Source organism: Phyllostomus discolor, chromosome 1, assembly GCF_004126475.2.
Source record: "Phyllostomus discolor isolate MPI-MPIP mPhyDis1 chromosome 1, mPhyDis1.pri.v3, whole genome shotgun sequence".
Classification (NCBI taxonomy): Eukaryota; Metazoa; Chordata; class Mammalia; order Chiroptera; family Phyllostomidae; genus Phyllostomus; species Phyllostomus discolor.
In genome coordinates, this window is record NC_040903.2 from 199,675,879 (window position 1) to 199,694,266 (window position 18,388).

At 46.8% G+C, this 18,388-nt stretch overlaps 1 protein-coding gene across 1 annotated transcript in view; it reads left to right on the forward strand.

The window, feature by feature from the left end:
* Nucleotides 1-18,388, forward strand: part of NRXN3 (neurexin 3) — a 1,487,232-nt gene that overhangs the window by 352,096 nt on the left and 1,116,748 nt on the right.

Consider the following 18,388-nt stretch of genomic DNA (forward strand, 5'->3'; position numbering starts at 1 on the left):
ATTTCTCATTCATATTGCATGTGGAACACTGTTAACAATGGGTCTCTCCTTATCATAGATATTCAGGGTCTTAGAGTGACAGAAGCTCCACTACTTCATGATGTGGCCATCTCCATGTGAGTCTTTAGAGCAGAGGGAGAGAACAGTGAATATGTGCACTGGTTCATCACTGGTTCGTGAATGCATTAATCACTTTCCTTGGCCAGAGTAAGTGATGAAGAAATGTAATTCTTCTGTCTTCTTAGAGAGAAAAGAGGACTGGAAATAATATAGGATGCTGTTAATGTTTACCATAGTGATACCGGACATGGGAAAATGGTGACAGTTTTGATAGATGCCCCCAAATTACATACAATGAGCATTATATACATTCCTGTGCAGAGGAGAGAACCATAAAATGTAAGGAATCTTTTAGAAAGGGTCTAGGCCAGTGGATTCAAAGTAGACATCTTGGAAGTCTAGTATTCATGCCATAGGGCAATAGAGGGAAAGAAATGAGGAGGTAAGATGGGATTTTGTCCACACATCTCCACAGGTAGAGTGGCATTGCTTTTATAGCATAGATTTCTAAAATGATACAAGTTCCAGTCCTACACTATCCTGATTACTCTCCCCATAACATGCTCCAGCCTGTCATTGGCCCTGCTTACATTCAGTACTTAGCCATGAACACACTCTTCCACGTGTAGTTTCATCAGTGTGGAGGACAGAAAACCTGTCGGATTTCCTTGCTTTAGATTCTCATTTTGGCAATTAATATTTCACTAGTATTTCTGAGAATCATTTTATGCCTTTGGCTCCTAAGCCTTATATGGGGTTTTCTAACCCAAGAAGGCATATAAGTTTAAAAAAAAAAACACAGGAGAAGCAGGTTGTAGTAGATTATACTTTTCAAAGATGTACACAATAGTATTTTCTGTTACACACACTCTTTTGTAATGTGTGCTTGACACCCTCATCAAGATCTAGAGGTAGAATGTCTCTTTCCACCCTTTGAATCTGGACAGGTTATGATGGCTTTGGCCAATAGCCTATGGTGGCTTCAATGCTGAGACACTTCTGGGAGTAGCTGTTAACAGGCCTGGTAGCTTCTACTTTCTGACTTGCAAGCCACTCAAGAAGTGTGACTCCCAGGAGATCACCATGCTGTGAGAACCCCAAGTTTGGAGAAGAGGTGTTGGCGAGTGAGATGCAGCATGGAGAGAGAGGCCAGGGAGACACCGGGTGTGTGAGTGAAGAAACCGCCTTGGATGTCCTGCCCAGTCAAGGCTGGGCCTAACACCAGCTTCAAGTGCAATCAGCTGCAGCCACTGAGAGACCCCAAGGTCAACCCTGGCTGACTCACAGAACCATGAGAAATAATACATTGGTGAAGGCATTACATTTGGGGCTGTGTTTTTTTCTTAGGAAGCAATAAATAACCAGAATAAAATGTGGTACCAGAGGCAAACTCTTAAGAGTCTTACAAGTCATTTTGTCTGAAGACTGTTAGAAGGTATAACCTTATACCCTAAGAAGTCGTTTTTCTAGTTGAGAGATTCTGTAAGGCGTTACGTTACTTAACAAAATATTACGTTTACAAAATGTCTTAGGTTGTGCTTTTGATTTAATTGTAATCCTAAGGCTACATTTTATAGGAGGGGGTCCTGAATTCGATCTATGCCATGAGCTTATTTCTTATTTTGAGAAACATTTTCTGGTAGGAGAGGCTAGGGATGAAAAATACTTGAATTTTCAAAGCCTTTAAATCCTGAATCCTCTATATTTCCTGTAAAATCTGTTTGGAAATTGAACAACTCCTCCTGTAGCTCATCTCTGTACCTTATCATAAAGAGATAAAAGAAGGTAGTTAGCACTTTGATCATCTGCCTGGAAATTTCGTTAGCCAGTTCCATCAGTTGTTGTGTGTATTTTCAGTTCTAATGTTACTGCAGGTGACAGTTCTGCTAAACTTCCTGCCACTTCATAACGCTCGCCATCTTTTCTCCAGGCCCCAGTAACAATTTTCTTACTGTTCTTCCAGCATCACTGACACGCTCCTGGAGGCGCTTCAGTCTCTGCTCCGTGCCTGGTCCCAGGACCAATGCTGTATGTGCTAGGTGTCTGTTTTGGCAGCATCCCACTTCTGAAGTCGATTTCTGTTCTGGAAAAAAATAAACTGCTCCGAAACTAAGTGGATTAGAACAACAGACGTCTTATCATGTGTCACAATTCTGTGGATTGACTATGATCAGTTGAGGGTTTCCTGGTGTCCTGATCAACTGGGGCATCCAAGGTATCTCATTTATGAGCCTGGGTAGCAGTTGATGAGAGACATCAGCTGGAGAGAACCGACACGTGACCTCTCCTTGTGACCTAGGCTCCTCACACAACATGGTGGCTAGCTTCCAAGAGGAGGTATCACAGGAACAAATATTCTTAGAGAGCCAGATAGAACTCCAAGTCTTCTTATGACCTAGCTTCAAACGTCACCCAGTGTCACTTCCCCCATATTCTGTTGATAAAAAGCAGGTCACAGGACCAGCACCTCATGCAGTGAGGAGACGACTCAGAGGCGTAAATACTAGGAGCCTCTGTTAAGCGGGGCCCATCTTTGGAGACCAGCTGCTTAGGTGGATAGAGACATGATGGAAATGGCTTTGATGAAAATGTGGTGACTGTGAATTGTGTTGGGTCTGATTCTTGGTTGGCAGGTTGTCCTTATTCTGGAGCATAGACGGAGAGAATGAGTAGTGAATTCGTCCTTGTTTAGCTCCATCCCCTGAGAAATGGCAATATCCACCAATTAGCGATGGACAGGGCTTGCTGGTTATTAAGCACAGATAACCTTTCATCTCTTACCATGTGTTTCCCACACTGGCATAAAACAATTTCTTAATGAGACCTATTGAGATGTTCTGACAGATCCTTTCCTTTCCTTTCATGTCTGGCCTATCCACCTCCAAACAAATGCCTTATCAAGGAATAAGACCTAGGACTTTGAGATGGGTATGTAAGAGCAAAAGAGAGCCAGAATGATACCATTTTTTTTGCCTGCCCCTCAGCATCCTCAATGCCATCAAGGTGGGTTTTAAAGGCAGAGCGGGGATGACTTAGAACTCTCTGGCAGAGGAAATGGGGAGCAAGGCCAAGGGGGAGCTCTCACGGGGAGGCAGAGCTGGAGGATGTGCCCATTCCCTAAAAGTAGCTGTTGCCTTTGAGGTGGCAGCAGTAATATTTCATGTCTTCCATGGTGTCTCCTACCTTTAAATGTCAGTCTCTGCAGCCGCCTTATCTCCTGTAGCACATTTCAATTAGGTATTCCAAATCACACTCTTTTCTTCCAGGACAAATATGCCAGAGGTGATATTTACCGTTACAGCTGCATTTTAAATACTTAGGGGGAGAAAGGCCTAGTGAATAGCAGTTTCGCCCTTATAATGGTAATAAAGCACCACGGTAATGGAGAAAATAGGTGAATTCTGGGTTCGATGCCAGTAACTGGCTGATGTGAGTGAACATCTTTTGTCTCCGCCCTTTTTCCCCCCCTCCCCTGCGTTCCTGCCACAGTGTGAAGGTTGAAAGCGTGGCTCTGTCGAGAGCAGCCTCCTAGGATGGCTTCTGTGTGCAGACAACTGGGCTCCTCTCTCACCCACTACCTGTTTCTTCTTTTGTGTTGAGGAGTGTTTTCATGAAATCGGAATCACTGTTTCTCTACTATTTCACCAGGCACCTTCGCTCACTCCCCAGCTGTGAGGCATTCTCAGCTCTCAGTGGAATCCCACCGACCCCACCTCCCGGAGGCATGTGGCTGGGAAACTTGGGCATTACACATTTCATCTGTAGAATCGAGTCTCAGTTCCTTGGCCTGGTATTGAAGGCCCTTCAGTCTGGTTGGCATTTCTCAGCTTGCCTCTTACGGACCCTTACATCCACTTGTTCCCTGGGCTGATGTCTTCACTACTTCCCTCCTCGATCTTGCACATTCCTCCATCTAGACCTCGTGCAGGTCTAGCACAATGCTTGGCACGTGTTGGTGGTGGGGATTAGAATGTCAGGCTCTGACCTCAAGTTTAAGTCCACAGGAGACTGGAGTAGAATCTCATAATAGTTTGTTTCATCTCTGCCATTTATTAGTGAGTTCATCGTTCTATACCCCAATTTCCCCATCTAGAAATGGATATAATAATGCCTGTCTACCTTATGGGGTTGCTGTGAGGTGCCAGGGTGATAGATAATAAATGTGGAAGTTGTTTTAGATTTAGTAAAACATGATGAATGTCAGGAGTCCGGCAGCATTGTGTAGCCATCAGCTGGTATCTACTGGGCCTTATACTGTCTTCATGACTCTGTAGTAGGTATAGACAGAGGCCTCCCTGCATTACAGTACGCCAGCTGAGGAATTTGGGCATTGATTTGATATGGCCTGAACGCTGATCCACAGGTAGATGAAAGCTGGCAAAAGGATTCTAGTCCAGCAGTCACATCCAAAAGTTTAGCAGAAACAATTAGGCTAATTGTGTGGTAAAAATTTGACCCTGGGCATGCTTTGAACATTTTAAATTTCAACAGATTCTGCCCCTTAAGCATTTCAGAACACCCTGGTTTTGCTCCCTCCAGTCACTGAGAAGTTCTACATCTAGGAAGACTCTTTCCTTTCTCGGTTGGTTGATTAGTTGTATCCAACTTCCTGGTCACACTCGTGCCTCCAAAGTTTCCCTGAGAGCCTGTGCTAACTGGCTATCTTGGGCTATCTTGAGAAGTGCACTCTGCAACCTGATGCCCCCAGCTGATCTCACGCTGCTGTTGGCTCTGGCAACAGCCCAGGAAGGATGAACAGTGACCTTAGGTGGGTCAGGGAGTCTGCCATCCTCGGCCCTGTTTTCATGTAGATGTCTCTGTGGATGAAAGGAAGTGGATGCAGGAAATATCTGCTGTGGAAGCAGAACTACCTCTGACTACAACGTTGTTGGGCATTTTTTTCTCCTTTCCTTTTTCTCCAAGTTTTGCATGTGGCATCAGCAGCTGAGTAAGGGAAAGCTAAGGGGTTTCAGTGTGCTGGTGCGTGCTCACTGGGCCAGATTAATAACCCAGAGCCTTCCAGGCTGGCGGTTTGGGGTGAGACAGACTAGCCAGAAAGTGCTGGGTTATGGGGAGGACTGGCTGGAACACCAGGCTCTACCCAAGTGCAAGCTGAGCCGGCAGCAAAGTGATGAAGTGGCAGGTTCACGGTGCTTCCTCCCTGCCCCCACCTTCCTTCAGTCCCCTGCTTCTCCTTCCTCCCATTTTTACCCTGCACTTGTGAGATGGCTGCACCAGTGTCTCCAGCCTCTGACAGCTGCTGCCCTCTGCTGGGGGAAAAGGGTCACTGGGAGGAAACCAGCCTTCATGCACACCAAGTCCAGTCTGTGGCTGGTGTGCCATTTAGCTGGGGGAGGTGGGCTAGGGGACAGAAAGATCCAGAAAGCCCCTTGCAGCAAAGTATTTCCTTAGTGGTCTCAGCCAGGCACTGGTCTATGGGATCCAACCCATAGGGATTCATTGCTTTGGATCCTTCGAGTTCCCTGTTCAAGAGGGCCATTCCTGGGGGAGCTCCTCCTGGCTCCTCCTCACCTGGATCAGATGTGATATTGAGCTTCTCTACTATGGGTGACCCTTAAACACTGTTGGTGACTTTGCAAACGGGACTAGCTATAGACATAATCCTTTCTTGAGGAAAGGAGACAGAGGGAAGTCTAAAGGGGGCTGTACATGGGTGGGTCTATATGTTGTTTCTTGACTCAAAAGGAGCCATCAAAGAGTGGGGGTTCTGAGTGCATAGGGAGGTAGGTCATAAAGTGGCCTTTGTTATTCTCGGCTTTCTCCAGAGCTTCTAAACGGTGCCCAGTTGGCTTCCGAAGGCAGAGGAACAGGGGGACCCCTGTCCCGAGCGTGGTTATAGAGTGATCCTGGTGCACCCCTGGGTCTTTGGCTTAGAGTCCAGCCCAGCCCAGCCAGGCAGGAGCTACGGCCTCACTGACCACCCAGTAATTCTGCCTTGAGGGATTTGCTTTCCTTCCGTGAGCTCCTGCCAAGACTCCTGTTTGGAGCGAAAGGGGCTCCCCCAGCCAGCGAGTGTTCCCTGGCGATGTGTGTAAACAGTGCCAGGCAGGAAATAGGTTTCTGTTCTTAATGGGCTTGATAAACCTCTTATTGAGTGGGGTTTAAATGGCTTTATTATGAATAATACTAATAGTAAGCAAGCATTATTAATAAGAGTAGAAAAATATTGTTGGTTCTCGCCACCCCTTCCTATTTTAACATCGTCAGCTTACAGCTGCTTTTGCCACCGGTGCCAGGACGGGCGGCGGGTGATGCTGGACCAGCCACTGGGGAACATGGCAGACTTTTTCTCTGTCACCTGTGGCTTTCCTTCTCCACTTTATAGTCTTTCCTCTTCCCTTGTCCCTGGTATTTAGGTTCTCGATTTCTCATTTTGACACATAAGATAGAACTACGACTGTCTCGTTCTCTCTCTCTCAATTTTAATAAGGGTTGAAAGCCATGGGAAGACACCCTAAAGTTAAGTGTAGGTGTCAGGGAGAGAGTGCTGGAAGGGGCTCCGTTAGGAGTGGGGCTCATGTTCTCATCTCCGGTTTACAGCTGGGACTGGAGGTGTGAAGTGCCCCCGGAGGTTGGTAATTCACACAGGCTCCTCATTTTAATGGTAACTTCCTACAGCTGTATTCCTTTTCTTTCTATTGCTTCTCTTGTTCGACTTAAGTAGATTTGGCATCTTAGGCAGTATGTCTGTGACATCCTGGGTTTGATGTCGAGCGGGTTTTTTTTTACCCAGTACATATTGAAATGAATACCTAACAGCTAAATTTTCTTAAAAAGTTCATCCATGTGGCAAATGTGCTATGCTCCTGAGGAAAGAGGTACCACAGTTCTGGAAACACTGCTGTAGAGACGTGGTTCTCACACTTCAGTGGGCAGAGCTTATTGAACTGTGGCTTGCTGGGCCCCTCCATCAGAGAGTCTGACTGGGCGGGTCTAGGGCGGGGCCTATGACTCTGCAGTTCTAACAGTCTCTGGGGAATTGCTGATATCCAGGGGCCACGCGTCCAGTACCACTGGCCTAGAGGGTGAGATCCCATTCCCCACTTCCACTTGGTGTAGGTTCCCTCATCTGAAAACGGGGCTAATGCTTATTTCAAAGGGTTTGTCTGAGTTCATTCTGGTTGTACAGTGGAAAATAGATTTAGTCGCTTAAACATCAAACATTTATTTCTCGCAGTTTTGAAGTCCAAGACCAAGGTGCTGGCAGGCCAGGTGTCCTCACATGGCTGAGAGAAAAATTGTTTCATTTGTGTTTTACCATATGTGGGGGACTTAGCCCCATTCACGATGGCTTATTCTCATGACTTAATTACCTCCAAAGGCCCAGCCTCCTATGACACCATGTTGGGGGTTGAGTTTTCAACATGTGAATTTTGGGGAGATACAAACATTCATTCTCTAACACGGTTTATAACCTCAGACAACTTACCTATCATATGTAGACTCCTGGGCATTGTGTGTACTATATATGGTGGAATGATTTTTCTTGGAGCCATTCTATCCATTTGGAGGTTTTTGGGTTTTTTTAATTAAAAAAAGCTGTAGGGCTTCTTAGGGTTCAGCCTGAAGCTCATGTAGGGCATACAGGGAATTCTGTCGGGTTAATTCTGGTTCTGAGCTCCAAATTTAAGCCCATTATGCAGCTCCTGGTGGCCAGGCCTGCCTCCAGCAGCGTCTGGCCAGCGTTCTGCCTTCTAAAGCCCTGGTGGAGGGAGGCAGCGGGGTCTTCCTTCCTCTGCCTGGTCAAGCTCTATGTTGAGGCCTAAGGAGCAGGGCTGAGTGGGAGTGGGCCCTTGTGTGCTCACCATGTTCTGAGAGGCAGAGTATAACTTAAAATTCGACGAAGTGGTTATATTTGTGATTTTTTTGTAGCTGCCCAGTAGTTGAGCTTCCTTTCTGCATTTGGGGAGTTCAGCAGTGTGAGTCTGAAAGGGAGATGGGACCCTCAGTTTTTTACTGAAGCCCCAAAGCCTGGCGTCACCTCCGCAGCCTCAGAGAACCATGTGAGCGAGGCTCGGTGGACGGGAGGAAGAACTCACTCTGAGGATGGCAGGGGTGGGGCAGTAGCGCATCTAGGGCCCAGGAGTGGCAGGGCCAGCAGCAGGGAACCCCATCGGGCTGTTCCTGGGACATCATCCCTGCTGTTATGGCAGCCTCCTGGCATTTTTGCTCATTTTCCACTTACAGTTCTCAAGCCCTTTCGTCAAATCCTTTTCATTTCACCCAGTAAATGCTCTGAGCCAACGGTGGTTTTAGACCAGTGAAGTAACACATCACAGACTCTCTTAAAGATAACTGGCCACCGTCTGGAGCATGGATTGGGGGACACGTGACTGCAGGCAGGGAGGTGAATGAGGGGGCAACTACTTTAGGAAGTGAGGGGGCAGACGGCAGGAGCGAGGAAGAAATATTTAGAAGGTAAAAGGGACCGAAGTCAGGTGATTGGAGGCCTGGCTTTATCTTTGAACTTAGGAGACAAAAATAAACTTCAGGTTTTGTGTGCAGTGTTCGTTGCCTTTTGGGGATAAGTATCCATTTTGTTGACAAGGCATATTCCCCCAGCGGGCGGGGAAACAAGAGCAAAGGTTATAGGACAGGATTTTGCCTAGAGTACAGCTTAGCTATGCTCTTCTCCATTTCAGGTCATTCCAACATGATAAATATTGAGCATCGCCTAGATGTGAGACGTTGATAGTTATTTGAGGATATCATTCCTCTTGCTTTGGGTGTGGCAAAAGGGCAGAGGCGTGGAGGGAGAAGTCCCACAGGTCCTCACCCAAACACGCAGGACTGCACAACGCAAAGTGTGTGCACATGTTGGCCTTGAGACTCCCTTGAGGCCCCAGAGGGGCCCACGTGCAGTCTGCACTGGGACAGGCTAGGCACTGTCTAGGTCCTTGGCTGCTTTTGTAAGCCTGCCCTCTTCTTCCCTCTCACTCACAAGCAACCCACTGAGTTACCACCTCCCCAGTGCGGTGAGCGGAAGAGCTCACAATTAATACTCCTTAGGCTCATTGAGTGTGTACACTGCCGACCCTGCTCACTGGCTGCTGCCTCTGTCTGCTCCGCTCTTCGGAAAGGGCTGTGGCGAGATCCGGAGTGCTGCTCTATCCACATCAAGCTCCTGCCTGCTTTTCCAAGGTGCTTTGTTCAAGTGTCAGCACTGGTTTGTAAAACATGAGCAGAGTTGGGGAGAAAAGTAATTACATTTCACATCTGGTGTTTCTACGACACGGCGTTGAGCCGCCTGACTGCCTTTCTTTCTGTCACTTCTCTCATCCGTCTCTTCAGTTCCAGGCTGAGTCTCGCCGTCCCCCTGTCTCTTGCTTGCTCTTTGTGTGTCTGAGAGCCACGCACATGGAAGGTCGCTGGGTCTTGTGGCCACTGGGTAGCCGGGTCTGAAGGGCCCGTTCATCTTTAACATGCCAAGATGCCTGGCCAGACAGGGAAATCTCTGGTGTGTTCAGTGTCCAGAGGCCACAGCGGGGTGTTCTCTGAATCTAGATCTGAGAGCAAACTTCTTTGGGTTAGGCCAAGCTAGGAGATATGCAGGGCTGTTTTAGATTGTGGAGACTTCTAGTCTTCCCAGAGGGCGTGCTTGCTCTTTGGGTGCTGCCCTGATCTCTCTCTCTCTCCATTTAGCAATCTAACATTTCAGGGCTTCAGTGCAGGCACATCCACACCCATATTCTTGAACCATCAAGAGATACCTTTTCCTATGGCCACAATTCCACTGTGGGTGGAGGTGGGGGTGGGGGGGAGTCAGGAGTCGTGGCCACGTGTGAGTTCCAGAATAATATTTTAGAATGAACTGTGGTGACCAACACGACACGGCCAACCAAAGGTCATGTGAAAAACGAGTTTCATCCACTGTGACTGCCCCTGTATTATAAAAGAAAGGAGCATTTTAACTCTAAAATGGAGGAGGAAAGACATCCTTTCAGTATAAAGGACATTTCTTGACATGTAGGTTTATTTTAAAGCTATGATGTCTTTTTGAGAAGAAGAATGCCATTTCTTGAAACAGTAGAAATGGTGCCAAGTGGCCTCCAGTCCCTGTGGCCGGGGGTGGGGGTGGGGGTGGGGCCGGGGCCGCAGGGAAGGTCTGTCCTGCGTGGTTTCCCTGACTTCCGGCGCAGGGCCAGACATCCGGCGGCCGGCCTGCTTCCCTTCCTTCCTGAGCGCTCCCAAATCCCTGCAACCTGCGGTAGGCAGTGACCGTTTGCCATGAACATCTTTCGCGGTTTGCCATTGCTTTGTTTATTCATTGAACACCCAATTACTGATTTGAACCTTTGTACACATGCGTGTGCACACCCTGTCTTTTAAACACACAAGACATTTTTCATTTTCTCTTTGATTTCCTTATTGCTAAAAAGCCATGATTTATCTTTTTGATGACTGCTAGGATTATGATCAGTGTGGTCATTGATAAATAACAATAAATAATAATGATTCATGCTTTCATCAATATAGTTAATGTTATCGATGACCTGCCATTTTTGTAGGAAAAAAGAGGCTTGGCAGATATATAATAAATTTAGTTTGGGGCAGAACAAGTTTAAATTACAGCAGAGCTCTCAGATGATGTCACATCCAGAGTTCTCTTTTCTCCCAACTGTATTTTATATTTTTTGCCATCAGACACTATGTTTTTCTTCTTTGTTCCTCCCTAGTGCAGTGATGATGTAATAGGTGATGAATAAATGCTTATTGGTTGCATTAGGGACTATGCAGGTAGAAGTTGGTGGAAATTTCTAGGAAATGTGGCAGCTGAGGGTTGGTGATTGATGAGTGACTATGGGACAGTAGTAGGCACACAGCAGCGGTAGGGAAGTGACGTTGAGTATTTTCAAGCATGAACATGATATGGGAGATTAAAAATGAGTACCAGGATGATGCAGCTTTTTTAAAAAGTTCATTTTATAGGTTACTAATAATGGGGGATTCAAAAAACCATTGTAAAGTTTGAATGGGATAAACGTTTTGTCTGGAACACTTCACCTCTGGGGGTTCCGAGGAGCCTACTTATGCAAAGTGGCTCATTTATTTGTTCACTCAACAAATACTTATTGAACACCTATTATGTGCTAGGATTTTCCTGGGTTCTGGGACTATAGCAGTGGATAAAGCCAAAATTCCTGCCCTCAGTTCATATTCTAATGGAAAGTGATAGGTAATGAAATATAATAAATATTCCATATTCTACACGATGATGAGCTCTCTGAAGAAAAAAGTAACAAAAAAATAGAAATTTGGCAGACTGGGGCAGTGGTGGTGATTTCAAGTTTAAGTAGGACACAGAAGAAGACAGGAGTGAACAGGCAGCCCCGATGCAGAATGGTTTTCCAGGGACCAAAGCAAGGTGTGCAGGAAGCATGAGGCCTTTCTCCGAGTGCAACCTGACTTTGCATCCCAATTAACAGTGACAGCCTCCTGCTTTAAAATAGGAAATAAAGTGGAAGGAAAGCAAACGCTTGATAGTTGACCTGACATTCACTGTTGCAAGATTGGGAACGTACAATAAATGTCACCGATGGAGCAATATTCATGAAGCAAAAATGTCAGTTTTCAATTTGGCATGAGGATGGTTTGACATGTATTAGTCGCGTGCAGAATATTATCATAATTAATGCATTAATAATGCAGCTGTCCTTTTTCTCCCCATCCCCAAATGAAAAAGGAGGAAATGGAGAGAGTCAGGTGAAAGAGCAGCTGTCGCCCTGATCAGACCTTTTCTGCCAGCGGTGGTCTCCTTTGCCCCGCTGTCCCCCTGGCACTGGCTCCTGATTGGTCTCAGTCCAGAGTCCCCCATCCCGATTCTTCCCTCGTGTTTCCATGAACAGCACCAGGGGCCTTGTCTTCTGAGGGCTACCTTCTTAATTTTCAGCAGCCCTTTGGAAAATATTTCTCCAGATGCACATGTTGACTGTAGATATGGCAGATAAAGGAAGTCAAGCAACATAAAAAAATCTCTAATAAGCACACCACTCAGAGAAAACAACTACTAATATTTTGGGGTTTAGGCATGAATCATTTTTCTTCTAATTATATATATATACTTAAAAATGTGGAATCATTCTATCATTTGATGAGCAATTTAATACATACTATTGTTTTATTTTTGCAAATGTTTTTGTATAAGATACAATGGCTGGGTGGTACTCCATTATACAGATGGATCATGATGTAATTACCTAATCCCCTCTTATGGTCATGTCAGTTTATGTTTGAAATTAAGTTGAAATTATATTTTTGAAATCTTGCTGATTCTCAGAGTGATTTATGACTTTCTATCTCAGATTTTTAAAAAAATATTTCTTTATTTTCAGAGACGGGAGAAGGGAGGGGGAAAGAGAAGGGGAGAAACATTTTGATTGGTGTCTCTACCTGTCCCTCCAGGCTGCGCGTTTTCTCCTTGTGGTGATTTTTCCCTGCACAGTGCACCCAGAGCTGCCCTTGGCTCTGGCCAACTTAACTCCTTCATCCGGTTCCTTCTGCCCACTGTACCTTGCTCCTGTGTGGGCCAGCTCTCAGCTGTCTGGAATATTCAGGGGTGCATAAAAGCCCTTTCCCCAACCCTTTGGAGTCAGCAGGTATTTACTACATGTCTTCTGCCTCCACTGCCTAAACTAACAGTAGGGCAATTATTAGTCCTCATTATTCCCAGAACCTCAGAATTTGTTTAGAGCCAGGAAAGAGGTAAGGATTCAGTCTCACTTTTTACACAATATTGTTCCAAGGATCTAGCGATTAATACAGGTATATGTGTGGATGAAGACATGGATGTAGATAAATATTTGCCTGGAGAAAAGGCTGGAAGGAATTCACCTCTGCTCATATTTTAATATATCTCTGTGTAAGGAAATTATGGGTGAATTAAAAAAAAAAACTTTATCACTGTGTGCAGAAACTAAGAGTCAGAGAAGTTAAATGACTTGCCTCCTATCCTACAGATAAATAATAGCAAAACTGTGGCTGCAGCCCAGTTCTGCTGATGCTGGTTTAATGCCCCTGGGAAACAATACCACGTACAGTCTCTGGGGCACAGGCTGCCTTTTTTTGATTGTTACCATGAAGCAGTGGAGGTTTGGTTTGGTTTGGTTTGGTTTTGCAAGGGTGCTTTTCTTTTTTGTGGGTTCATAGAGAAATTACGAATCTTTTAAAAATGAGTGAGCCGCCTCAGCCAACCCTGTGAATGTAGTGTGCACATACATATAGAGTCTGGGTGCACTCCTGATCGTGGCTTCGAAATTTGACAAATAATTCAGGTAAATAGTGGATTTTATCTGTTAAATCACATTAAGGCCTCCAAGTGAATGCATCCTGAGCTCCAGGCACACAATTTATCATGGGTACCACATGGATTTTGTGTGATTACATCAATTATTTAATATATACAAAGGTAAGCTGCACAGATTTAGAATAGAATCAGGCAGACTTGATAGGAACATCTGAATTGGTGGGATTGATTAATTTATTTGCCGTGAGACAGTTCAGGGTGGGTCATGGTGATGGAGTGTTCTTCCCCAGAGCTCCCCTGCTCCCGAGTGAGCCTGAAGAAGTGGGGATTGATTAGGGGACCAGGGCATGGGCCTCTGTCCATGGAAATGATGGGCTGGTCTGCTTGGAAATGAGTCTTTGATTTATTTCCTGCTTGCCCTTTGTCTTATTTCCCTTTTATCCAAGTTGAGATTCTAGGCTATCCAAAACAAAAAGAAAACTTTACGCTTTTAGAGAGTAGGGACTGGCTCAAATAAAACCGGGGAGATGCAGAAGAGAAAACCATTCCTTGAAGAGCCCTTGACTTGGAGAACACCAAGGTAATGTTGCTGTCTGGGTGTAAGATTGTTCTCGGCCAAAGTCAGATGTTAAATTGAGGCATGTGGAAGCTTAGAAACATGTTACTGTTGCTAAATTAGTACCTTTTACCCACTTAGAGCTTTCTGTAGGCTTTTTTAGATCACAAAGAATACAGTCACTCAGAAATGGATGCTAGCCAATGAGGACAAAGAGACTGGGACCTGCTTCCCGAGCAAGAAGAGGAGGAATCCAAGCCCCTAAAAATAAGCATCTATAGGGCCCCTTGCCCTGTGTTTCCATGGCGCTCGTTTTCCTGTGTGCCAGCTGGCTTGCAGGAAAGACTGCCCAGAAGCTGGGTTTTCGCACGTGCAGGGGGAACTGCCAGTCTGCTGTGGAATTCAGACAGAGGCTCCAGTGAGGGTCTCGGGGTGTTGGGTGCCAAGATGCACTCCAGCAACTCGTGCTTGTTTATCCCAGGATTCGAGCATAATACAGTTGTTACTATTAGCCCACAATCCCACATGCACCCAGACACATGCTCTCCTGGCACGCATGTGTGCACCTGGGCTCCGTGTACTAGTGTGACTTACTTCAGAGTCCCTGCAAGGACCTCTACAATAGTTGTTGGCAGCTTCCTGACAGCAAAGCACTCAGAGCCAGTTTAAAGAAGCTTCTCACTGGAACAGAGTAAGATTTTGATGAAACTGGCTCAGTTAATAGCTGTCTTTTTTAGGGTGGAGTCAGCCTTCTCCATTTTACTTCTCTAGCTGAGAGCCCCGTTTCTAGACTCTGTGTCCCAACTCTTAGTTAGCCACCAGTGATTGCTGAAGGCCATGGTGAGGTCCACGTGGCTGCATCCGTGTGCGATTCCTACACTTGGCAGGCTGCTGCGGGGGGAGGTTGAGTGACAAGGAGGTGGCAGAGCCGAGGACAAGGGATGAGCTGGAGGCGCATGGCATCACGAGGAGAAAACCTTCAGTGAGGCATCTCCTCACCCTGCTCAAGGTCAACATGGTGGCCCCACAGCGTCAAGGACAGGGTTTGTGGTCCATTACCTGAAGTCTCTAGAAAAGAGTGCACCTGAGACAGAGGCAGGAGCATGAAAGCTCCACTGAACTGTTTAGTTTTATTAAATCCCACAGCCACGGCGGGCCCCTTAACGTGCAGCCCTGTCTGGGAACTAACTAGCCATGGGTGGAGGAGGGACTTGTGACTGACGATGGTGCACGTGGGCCACAGGGTTCTTTCAAGTCATCCCAGCTCGCAACGTCAGCGCTCTATGCCTGTTTCCTCTTCTGAAATATTATGGCAGTGATAAAGTAACAGTATCCAACTCATAGGCTTGTTGGCAGGATTAAAGGAGTTGGTACCAAGGAAACATTGAGAAGCATGCCTGGGGTACGTGGTCTTGGAAGGCTAATAGTTGGTGCTGTTAAACACGTGTGCTGCCCTACCCATGTGGGACTGGAAGCTGAACCTTATATGAGAGTCTTTAATATTTCCCTCTAGTTTCTGGGTTGCTCCTGTCCCATAGAAGGAGCAAGGGCGCTGTTGGTACTCCTGGAGCCCGTGATGAGGGTTGGGAGGCAGGAACACCTTGGCAACAGCTGAAATGCACCCATGCCAGCCTGCCCACCCTGACTGCTAGTAGCAACCTGGATTCAGGGGCTGCCAGTCTCTTTAAGCAGCAGGTTTCATGACTAGCCTCAACTTACCCCTCTCCCACTGCAGCTCAGCACTGGTCCTCCGTTGACACCGTGCTCATTCGTAGTTGTGGAAGTACCTCTTTCTGAAATGGCCTCCAGTTGACTTTCCTATCTCCAACACAACTGTGAGTTCTTTTCAGTGGAAGAACGACGTTGTGTGTCCATCTCCTCCCTCTGTCCCTCACCACTGGCACCTGGTTCAGTGTTCTGCTCACACGGGCTCCTGTTCCCGTGTCGGAGCAGGTCAGGATGTGTTTACTCAGCCTCGGGCTGCTCTCGGCCCCCAGGCCAGACCCAGTAGAGGTGTGACTCTGGGAAGTGCTCGTGGAACCGAACCTCAAACACGGCCTTCCTGCCTAGTCCTCCCTGAACCCCACCCACTGTGTACGTGACTCACACTGGGGGGTCTGATCTCACTGGACAGAAGACTGTAGAGGCCCGGCCTTGGGGCCAGCCCAGGACTGAGGGTGCCTAAGGGCTCTCGTTTGTCTTGGGGTGGGGTTACCTGACCTGTACGTTGGAGTGCTGACATCCTTAGTGCTGGAAAAGGGAGAAAATTCTGCCTGTCCTCAACCTCTTACTATGACACCACCTATCACATAGTCCTCTACAGACACAACGATACTGGCCAACACTTATAAAACCTGTATATGTCAGGTGCTCTATTAATGTAGGTGTCTTACATGTTTTTCATCTGATCTTATGGATTACTTATTGCACTTATTTTTACAATTAAAGAAACCAAGGCTTAGAGAACTATTGACCAAGATGGCAAACTTGCTATGTGGCATAAACTATTAATCTAATAATGATAACTTGGTCTAGCTGGTCTTGTCCTTAATTTCTCCTCTCCAGGTTTATAAAAATACTCTTATATCTACTCTAGGATATCTTTCAATTTTTTTTTTCACTGCTTGAACATGTATTTCCTTCTCTGGAGACAGGGACCCTTTGGTTGACATTTCTTCCTCTGTTCTCTGATACCACAGTGACTTGTATCACGCACATGTATACTCTGTGAGAATAAACATTGGGTAGATCCTGAACCCCATGTGCTAGCTTGCTGGAAGCCTGGTTACCCTAGGGCAGGAGGCACTGAGGAGAAAGGGCAGGGATCAACTTCAGTGGTACAAAGGGTCCATACAGTGCTCACACCTGAGCTCAGCCCACCCTAGGACCAACCCTGGTAGGGCTTAAAAGTTCTCAGCATTAGCATGTGGAAGTTTGGGAAAGGACTTAATGGTGAAGCTGTACTTGAGTTCATTTCTGAAGATGCCAGTTAGCCAGAGCACATCAGGAGAAATGGTGCCAGGCAGAGGAGGCAGCCAGTACAAAGGCCCTGAGGTGGGACTGTGTTCAGTGAAGAGGAGGCACAGGAAGGGGCCTGTGTGGGTGGGACACAGGGAGGAAGGCTGATCAGGGGGAGATGAGGTATCAGACCTCTAAATGGGCCAGTGTAACAGGGGGCCTGGGAGTGAGATGGAGACACCGGAGGGTTTATGCAGAGTGATGTGCTTTAAAACTTACACTATACAAGGGTGATTGCTTTTGCTGTTGTGGAGAATAGAGTTAGGGGACAAGGTAGGGAGGAGGGAGACTGGCTAGGAAACTACTGTCATAATCCACGTGAGTGATGATAGCATCTGGGACCACGAGAAGAGGTCTGACTCCAGGAATGCCTTGAAGATAAGGCTGAAAGGATTTGTTGGGAGGGGGGTGGCAGGCAAGGCTGACACTAAGATCTTTGGCCCGAGCACCAGAATGGCGAGTTGTCACTTACCGAGATGGAAAAAGCTGAGAGAGAAGCAGATTTGTGGGGAGGGTTGAAATTAGGGCTTCAGCTTTGAACTTGTTGAGTTTCAGAGTCTGTGAGGTACCCAGTGGATACATGAAATGCGTGGTTGTGTGTGTCAGGCTGGATGGGAACAGAGAGCTTTGAGTGTAGGTAGAGAAGAGGTTGCAGGGCTGATCCAGGGGAAGGAGGGGTTGATCTAGACCTACTGCCTAGAGCAGGAGTTGGCAGACAGCTGCTGAACTGTTTTCTCTTTTTGGGAATAAAGTTTTATTGGGATAGAGACATTTGCATTCCTTTATCTGATGCCTATGCTGCTTTCCAGCGGCACCTGTGGAGTTGAGGAGTCGAAACAAAAACTTAGAGCCTGCCAAACCAACGAAGTGCATTATCTGGCTTTTTACAGACAAGGTCTGTCCTCCTGTATCGGAGACCAGAGATATGAAGAGAGTCCAGCAAGGGAGACAGAGGAATAGCCAGGGAGGGGGAGGGACCCTGAGAGATCTGCACTGTAGGCCAGGTGGCATAAGAGTTTCAGTCAGGACAGGTGACATTGGGCAAACCACTTCATATGTGAGGACAGCACAGGGTTGTTGTAAATGAGACAGTACACATAAAGCCCATACAACTGTATCTGCATACAGCAAGTGCTCAGTAAATGTCCTCACAGCACCCACTACTACTTGCTTAGTGTGTGGTCCTCAGCCCAGGCTCTGTGCTGGAGACGAGATTCAGGGTGTTTGAGGACCACCCTCACCCCTGTTGAGTAAGCCCTGTGACCTGTGCTCAGGGCCCTGAGGAGGCAGGAGGAAGGTGAGCCAGGGACACCTGCCCCGACCCTGTACTCCTTGTCCCCAAGAGGACCTCGAAGGAGTGCTTCGATCCTCCAGCCTCTGCTTTTCCCTTGGACAGTTTTCACTGAAAGCTTCTGAGCAAACGGCAGCCCCATCTGTATGAGATTAGCAGTGTCAGCACGTTGCACGTGTCAGGATGCGGTAGGCTCCTG